The sequence below is a fragment of the Schistocerca cancellata genome, unplaced genomic scaffold (genome assembly GCF_023864275.1).
Source record: "Schistocerca cancellata isolate TAMUIC-IGC-003103 unplaced genomic scaffold, iqSchCanc2.1 HiC_scaffold_527, whole genome shotgun sequence".
Taxonomy (NCBI): domain Eukaryota; kingdom Metazoa; phylum Arthropoda; class Insecta; order Orthoptera; family Acrididae; genus Schistocerca; species Schistocerca cancellata.
The window spans coordinates 75001-82500 of NW_026046541.1; the positions used below are offsets into that span (position 1 = coordinate 75001).

Here is a 7500-nt window from a genome sequence, read left to right on the forward strand (position 1 = left end):
AGCGCCAGTTCTGCTTACCAAAAGTGGCCCACTTGGCACTCCGATCCGAGTCGTTTGCTCGCGGCTTCAGCATATCAAGCAAGCCGGAGATCTCACCCATTTAAAGTTTGAGAATAGGTTGAGGTCGTTTCGGCCCCAAGGCCTCTAATCATTCGCTTTACCGGATGAGACTCGTACGAGCACCAGCTATCCTGAGGGAAACTTCGGAGGGAACCAGCTACTAGATGGTTCGATTAGTCTTTCGCCCCTATACCCAGCTCCGACGATCGATTTGCACGTCAGAATCGCTACGGACCTCCATCAGGGTTTCCCCTGACTTCGTCCTGGCCAGGCATAGTTCACCATCTTTCGGGTCCCAACGTGTACGCTCTAGGTGCGCCTCACCTCGCAATGAGGACGAGACGCCCCGGGAGTGCGGAGGCCGCCGCCCCGTGAAGGGCGGGGAAGCCCCATCCTCCCTCGGCCCGCGCAAGGCGAGACCTTCACTTTCATTACGCCTTTAGGTTTCGTACAGCCCAATGACTCGCGCACATGTTAGACTCCTTGGTCCGTGTTTCAAGACGGGTCGTGAAATTGTCCAAAGCTGAAGCGCCGCTGACGGGAGCGATTATTCCGCCCGAGAGCATCCCGAGCCAACAGCGGCGCGGGTCCGGGGCCGGGCCAGGTAGGTCCGTCATCCGGGAAGAACCGCGCGCGCTTGCCGGGAGCCCGAGCGCCCAAAGGGGCGAATCGACTCCTCCAGATATACCGCCGAGCAGCCAGCCAGGACACCGGGGCTCTGCCCAACAGACGCGAACCGAGGCCCGCGGAAGGACAGGCTGCGCACCCGGGCCGTAGGCCGGCACCCAGCGGGTCGCGACGTCCTACTAGGGGAGAAGTGCGGCCCACCGCACACCGGAACGGCCCCACCCCGCGGCGAGTGGAAAGGCAACCGGACACGACCCCGCCGCGGATTGCTCCGCGCGGGCGGCCGGCCCCATCTGCCGAGGGCGGGAGCCAGTGGCCGGATGGGCGTGAATCTCACCCGTTCGACCTTTCGGACTTCTCACGTTTACCCCAGAACGGTTTCACGTACTTTTGAACTCTCTCTTCAAAGTTCTTTTCAACTTTCCCTCACGGTACTTGTTCGCTATCGGTCTCGTGGTCATATTTAGTCTCAGATGGAGTTTACCACCCACTTGGAGCTGCACTCTCAAGCAACCCGACTCGAAGGAGAGGTCCCGCCGACGCTCGCACCGGCCGCTACGGGCCTGGCACCCTCTACGGGCCGTGGCCTCATTCAAGTTGGACTTGGGCTCGGCGCGAGGCGTCGGGGTAGTGGACCCTCCCAAACACCACATGCCACGACAGGCGGCAGCCTGCGGGGTTCGGTGCTGGACTCTTCCCTGTTCGCTCGCCGCTACTGGGGGAATCCTTGTTAGTTTCTTTTCCTCCGCTTAGTAATATGCTTAAATTCAGCGGGTAGTCTCGCCTGCTCTGAGGTCGTTGTACGAGGTGTCGCACGCCACACCGCCAGCCGGCTGTGCACGCTACCGAGAAAGTACCGGTATGCGAACCGCCAGGCGACGGGCGCGCATCGCACGTTTAAGGAGACGCGGCCGGCCCCACAGGCGGCCACGACACTCCCAGGTCTCCGAAGGCGGGACAAACGCCGCGCGCTTCAGTATACGTAGCCGACCCTCAGCCAGACGTGGCCCGGGAACGGAATCCATGGACCGCAATGTGCGTTCGAAACGTCGATGTTCATGTGTCCTGCAGTTCACATGTCGACGCGCAATTTGCTGCGTTCTTCATCGACCCACGAGCCGAGTGATCCACCGTCCTGGGTGATCTTTTTTGTTTAGTTTCCACTGTCTCTTTCAAAACAGTTGCATAGGCGGGACTGAGGCGTTTGACGGCCCCTGTTCCAGCGTTCTGTGTCCAACGGCCTCACGGCCGATGGGCGTCGTACGGCTCCACACCGGAGCGGACAGGCACTCGGGCGAAAGTCATTCAAAACCGGCGCCAGGCGCCAGGTGCCGCAGGCCAGCCGCTCCAGAGCTTCAGCGCTCGTACCACACAACATTTTGTCCGTTAGTTTTGAGAGGCACGCGTGGTTCCGCACGCGGCGCACGGCTGCTGCCGTACAGGTAGCGTGTTGCGCGACACGACACGCACATCGAAAGACATGCAGTCTAGTCGGTAATGATCCTTCCGCAGGTTCACCTACGGAAACCTTGTTACGACTTTTACTTCCTCTAAATGATCAAGTTTGGTCATCTTTCCGGTAGCATCGGCAACGACAGAGTCGATGCCGCGTACCAGTCCGAAGACCTCACTAAATCATTCAATCGGTAGTAGCGACGGGCGGTGTGTACAAAGGGCAGGGACGTAATCAACGCGAGCTTATGACTCGCGCTTACTGGGAATTCCTCGTTCATGGGGAACAATTGCAAGCCCCAATCCCTAGCACGAAGGAGGTTCAGCGGGTTACCCCGACCTTTCGGCCTAGGAAGACACGCTGATTCCTTCAGTGTAGCGCGCGTGCGGCCCAGAACATCTAAGGGCATCACAGACCTGTTATTGCTCAATCTCGTGCGGCTAGAAGCCGCCTGTCCCTCTAAGAAGAAAAGTAATCGCTGACAGCACGAAGGATGTCACGCGACTAGTTAGCAGGCTAGAGTCTCGTTCGTTATCGGAATTAACCAGACAAATCGCTCCACCAACTAAGAACGGCCATGCACCACCACCCACCGAATCAAGAAAGAGCTATCAATCTGTCAATCCTTCCGGTGTCCGGGCCTGGTGAGGTTTCCCGTGTTGAGTCAAATTAAGCCGCAGGCTCCACTCCTGGTGGTGCCCTTCCGTCAATTCCTTTAAGTTTCAGCTTTGCAACCATACTTCCCCCGGAACCCAAAAGCTTTGGTTTCCCGGAGGCTGCCCGCCGAGTCATCGGAGGAACTGCGGCGGATCGCTGGCTGGCATCGTTTATGGTTAGAACTAGGGCGGTATCTGATCGCCTTCGAACCTCTAACTTTCGTTCTTGATTAATGAAAACATACTTGGCAAATGCTTTCGCTTCTGTTCGTCTTGCGACGATCCAAGAATTTCACCTCTAACGTCGCAATACGAATGCCCCCGCCTGTCCCTATTAATCATTACCTCGGGTTCCGAAAACCAACAAAATAGAACCGAGGTCCTATTCCATTATTCCATGCACACAGTATTCAGGCGGGCTTGCCTGCTTTAAGCACTCTAATTTGTTCAAAGTAAACGTGCCGGCCCACCCAGACACTCAATAAAGAGCACCTTGGTAGGATTTCAACGGGGTCCGCCTCGGGACGCACGAACACGCACGAGGCGGTCGCACGCCTTCGGCTCGCCCCACCGGCAGGACGTCCCACGATACATGCCAGTTAAACACCGACGGGCGGTGAACCAACAGCGTGGGACACAAATCCAACTACGAGCTTTTTAACCGCAACAACTTTAATATACGCTATTGGAGCTGGAATTACCGCGGCTGCTGGCACCAGACTTGCCCTCCAATAGATACTCGTTAAAGGATTTAAAGTGTACTCATTCCGATTACGGGGCCTCGGATGAGTCCCGTATCGTTATTTTTCGTCACTACCTCCCCGTGCCGGGAGTGGGTAATTTGCGCGCCTGCTGCCTTCCTTGGATGTGGTAGCCGTTTCTCAGGCTCCCTCTCCGGAATCGAACCCTGATTCCCCGTTACCCGTTACAACCATGGTAGGCGCAGAACCTACCATCGACAGTTGATAAGGCAGACATTTGAAAAATGCGTCGCCGGTACGAGGACCGTGCGATCAGCCCAAAGTTATTCAGAGTCACCAAGGCAAACGGACCGGACGAGCCGACCGATTGGTTTTGATCTAATAAAAGCGTCCCTTCCATCTCTGGTCGGGACTCTGTTTGCATGTATTAGCTCTAGAATTACCACAGTTATCCAAGTAACGTGGGTACGATCTAAGGAACCATAACTGATTTAATGAGCCATTCGCGGTTTCACCTTAATGCGGCTTGTACTGAGACATGCATGGCTTAATCTTTGAGACAAGCATATGACTACTGGCAGGATCAACCAGGGAGCTGCGTCAACTAGAGCTGAGCAGCCGGCCGCCCGGGAGTGTGTCCCAGGGGCCCGCGCGAACACGCAAGCGTCCGCTCAATTATTCTGCAAACAGGAGGAGGCTGAGCTCCCCTGCACAATACACCTCGAAACCCTCTCAGGTCCCGGCGGCGCGCAGCGCCGTCCTAAGTACTTGGTCGGGTTCGAGAGAGGCGCAATCGCCCGGAGTTAGGCGAGTAGACGCTTTAGGTGCGACCACCCGTGCTCCCAACTGAGCTTGCCGCTGCCGACAGAGGCCCGGGAGCGTGCTGTCGTGGCATTGCCGGCGGGAGACAACACGCGCCACCTACGGTGACCGGCAGCTCCAACGCCAGCGCCACAGAAGGGCAAAGGCCCCACGTGGGTGCCGAAGCGAACTCTCCCAGCACAGCGCACGTGCCAACACGTCTGCACAACTGCGATACAAACCACCAGCGAGAACCGCTGGGGCGACCGAGCAGCAGACGGCGTCGCGGCGCCGAGTGCCGGGCGGCGGCGCATCCTCAACGCACACAGTCCTCAGTCGGACCAGCACACTGCAGATGTCCACCGCGCTTCGCACCGGGCCCGCGAGGACCCACTTTGGCCGCCCGGCGCCGCGCGCAGGGTGCCCCGGCGCGCAGCTGCGCCGCCTGCCGCGTCCGTCGGCCGGCGCGCCTGCCACTGGGCGCCCCCACCAGCCGGCTGTAGCGCGTGCGCCCACGCACCGCGCGGCCAGCACGCCGGGCGGCCCCCCCTCACCGGCCGGGGACGGTCCCACCCAGCCACCGCCGCGTATCGCTTCACACACAGATTTGCCCTTACTGATTTACCTCCAGCAACAACAACCGCACCACAATGGGTTTACCAGTTGTTCATTTGCGTTGCGTCACGTCACCAGCAAACGTAGACGTCCATCCCAGTTTGCAAATGCAACGATTATTGCATACCTGTCTGTTAGGTGTCACGACACACTACGTCTGCCCACATACACGCAACAAAATGTGCACGACTAGAGAACACGTGGGAGGTGGCCCCCTACGTATGCGATGTCCATTACGAGACCGACTGTCAACCAGCATCTGTACCATGTCGCAGATGTGGAACGCGGTGCACCATGCTATCACACTGTGTGAGAAGAGACGACTACGTTTGAATACACGCGCCACTACATCAACAGACGGCTCATGCTGATCGCCATCCAGGGCGTCCGTTACTCCCACACGTCTCTATGGCGTACCACACTGCAATGTAGCTGTTATGGGGAGACGGCACGTGGCTGAGTGCACAACATTTGGACCGTATGGTTCGCTGTTGTTGGGCGCAGTCGTACGGTCACACATGTGCCACAGCGTATCATTCAGTACATACGGACCTATGTGCAGTACAATGTGAGGATTAAGCTTACGATATCAGCGGACAGTGGACACAGGCCGTACCACGACGTAGACTGAGCGCTTCGACATGCGAATGCCAGTGAACAGCTGCGAAGGGCATTGAACACGCAAGCACCTGAACGACCAGCGTGCGAAGGCAGGGTGGAGGGGGGGGGGCGATGTACATCCTGCAGTTGTCCACATTACAGTGTACAGCGGGAGCATGTAAAAAGTAAGCAACACTTGCGAAGTGTTCAACATGAAACGACACACAAGAGGGTGGGCGGTGCGAGTAGCGAACTATATTCAGAGGGTTGTGGTTAGACAACACTAGATTAATGTAACGTGTCATATGCCAATTACAGAGCAGGTTAAGGCACAACGTGGGTTAGGTTAAGGCACAACGTGGGTTAGGTTAAGGCACAACGTGGGTTAGGTTAAGGCACAACGTGGGTTAGGTTAAGGCACAACGTGGGTTAGGTTAAGGCACAACGTGGGTTAGGTTAAGGCACAACGTGGGTTAGGTTAAGGCACAACGTGGGTTAGGTTAAGGCACAACGTGGGTTAGGTTAAGGCACAACGTGGGTTAGGTTAAGGCACAACGTGGGTTAGGTTAAGGCACAACGTGGGTTAGGTTAAGGCACAACGTGGGTTAGGTTAAGGCACAACGTGGGTTAGGTTAAGGCACAACGTGGGTTACGTTAAGGCACAACGTGGGTTACGTTAAGGCACAACGTGGGTTACGTTAAGGCACAACGTGGGTTACGTTAAGGCACAACGTGGGTTACGTTAAGGCACAACGTGGGTTACGTTAAGGCACAACGTGGGTTACGTTAAGGCACAACGTGGGTTACGTTAAGGCACAACGTGGGTTACGTTAAGGCACAACGTGGGTTAGGTTAAGGCACAACGTGGGTTAGGTTAAGGCACAACGTGGGTTAGGTTAAGGCACAACGTGGGTTAGGTTAAGGCACAACGTGGGTTACGTTAAGGCACAACGTGGGTTACGTTAAGGCACAACGTGGGTTACGTTAAGGCACAACGTGGGTTACGTTAAGGCACAACGTGGGTTACGTTAAGGCACAACGTGGGTTACGTTAAGGCACAACGTGGGTTACGTTAAGGCACAACGTGTGTTAGGTTAAGGCACAACGTGGGTTAGGTTAAGGCACAACGTGGGTTAGGTTAAGGCACAACGTGGGTTACGTTAAGGCACAACGTGGGTTACGTTAAGGCACAACGTGGGTTACGTTAAGGCACAACGTGGGTTACGTTAAGGCACAACGTGGGTTACGTTAAGGCACAACGTGGGTTACGTTAAGGCACAACGTGGGTTACGTTAAGGCACAACGTGGGTTACGTTAAGGCACAACGTGTGTTAGGTTAAGGCACAACGTGGGTTAGGTTAAGGCACAACGTGGGTTAGGTTAAGGCACAACGTGGGTTAGGTTAAGACACAAATTGCGTTACAAATTGCGTTACATTGCGGTACAAATTGCGTTACATTGCGGTACAAATTGCGTTACATTGCGGTACAAATTGCGTTACAAATTTGGTTAGGTTAAGGTGCAAAATGGGTTGGATTACAGTACACAACATGGTAAGAGATAGTGTGTTTGGGGGGGGGGGGGGGCAGGTTCGTTGGTAGTGATCATTGTAAGTGAATGTCTGAGGCAGCGTCAGTATGTCACAGCAGTTCTGTCTCGTCAGGATGCGCTTTTCGCTCGTGACTGGAGGCGCGCCGCGTCTGTGGTTGCGGCAAGGGAGTGGCAGACCTGTGTGATTCATTCCTGCCATTGTTTCTGTGCCGTAACAGGAGGCAGTGTGGTGGTGTTGGGTGCACCCCTGTGTAGGACATGTGTGGGTGTTGGTGGCTTATCTGAGCAATTGTGGATGTTGGACGGGTGGGATATTCTATTTTATAATTGGACCCCCTGGTGTGGTTATCATAGTGTGGATGGTGTACTGTGGCGGAGAGGATGCACCGGACGTTGGTCCATGCTGGTGCTTACATATCGTATCTGTGTCTGTTAC

General features: G+C 55.9%; 3 non-coding genes across 3 annotated transcripts in view; all 3 read right to left on the reverse strand.

Moving 5' to 3' along the window:
• Positions 1 to 1485, reverse strand: part of LOC126129240 (large subunit ribosomal RNA) — a 4222-nt gene extending 2737 nt beyond the window's left edge. Inside the window, exon 1 of the ribosomal RNA XR_007527206.1 lies at positions 1 to 1485. This exon is cut by the window's left edge and continues 2737 nt beyond it. This is a non-coding gene — a ribosomal RNA (large subunit ribosomal RNA).
• Positions 1486 to 1674: 189 nt separating this feature from the next.
• Positions 1675 to 1829, reverse strand: LOC126129217 (5.8S ribosomal RNA). The gene has a single exon (XR_007527185.1). It is a non-coding gene; the product is annotated as a 5.8S ribosomal RNA (ribosomal RNA).
• A 353-nt stretch (positions 1830 to 2182) lies between these two features.
• LOC126129232 (small subunit ribosomal RNA) lies at positions 2183 to 4091 on the reverse strand. The gene has a single exon (XR_007527198.1). It is a non-coding gene; the product is annotated as a small subunit ribosomal RNA (ribosomal RNA).
• Positions 4092 to 7500: the final 3409 nt, after the last annotated feature.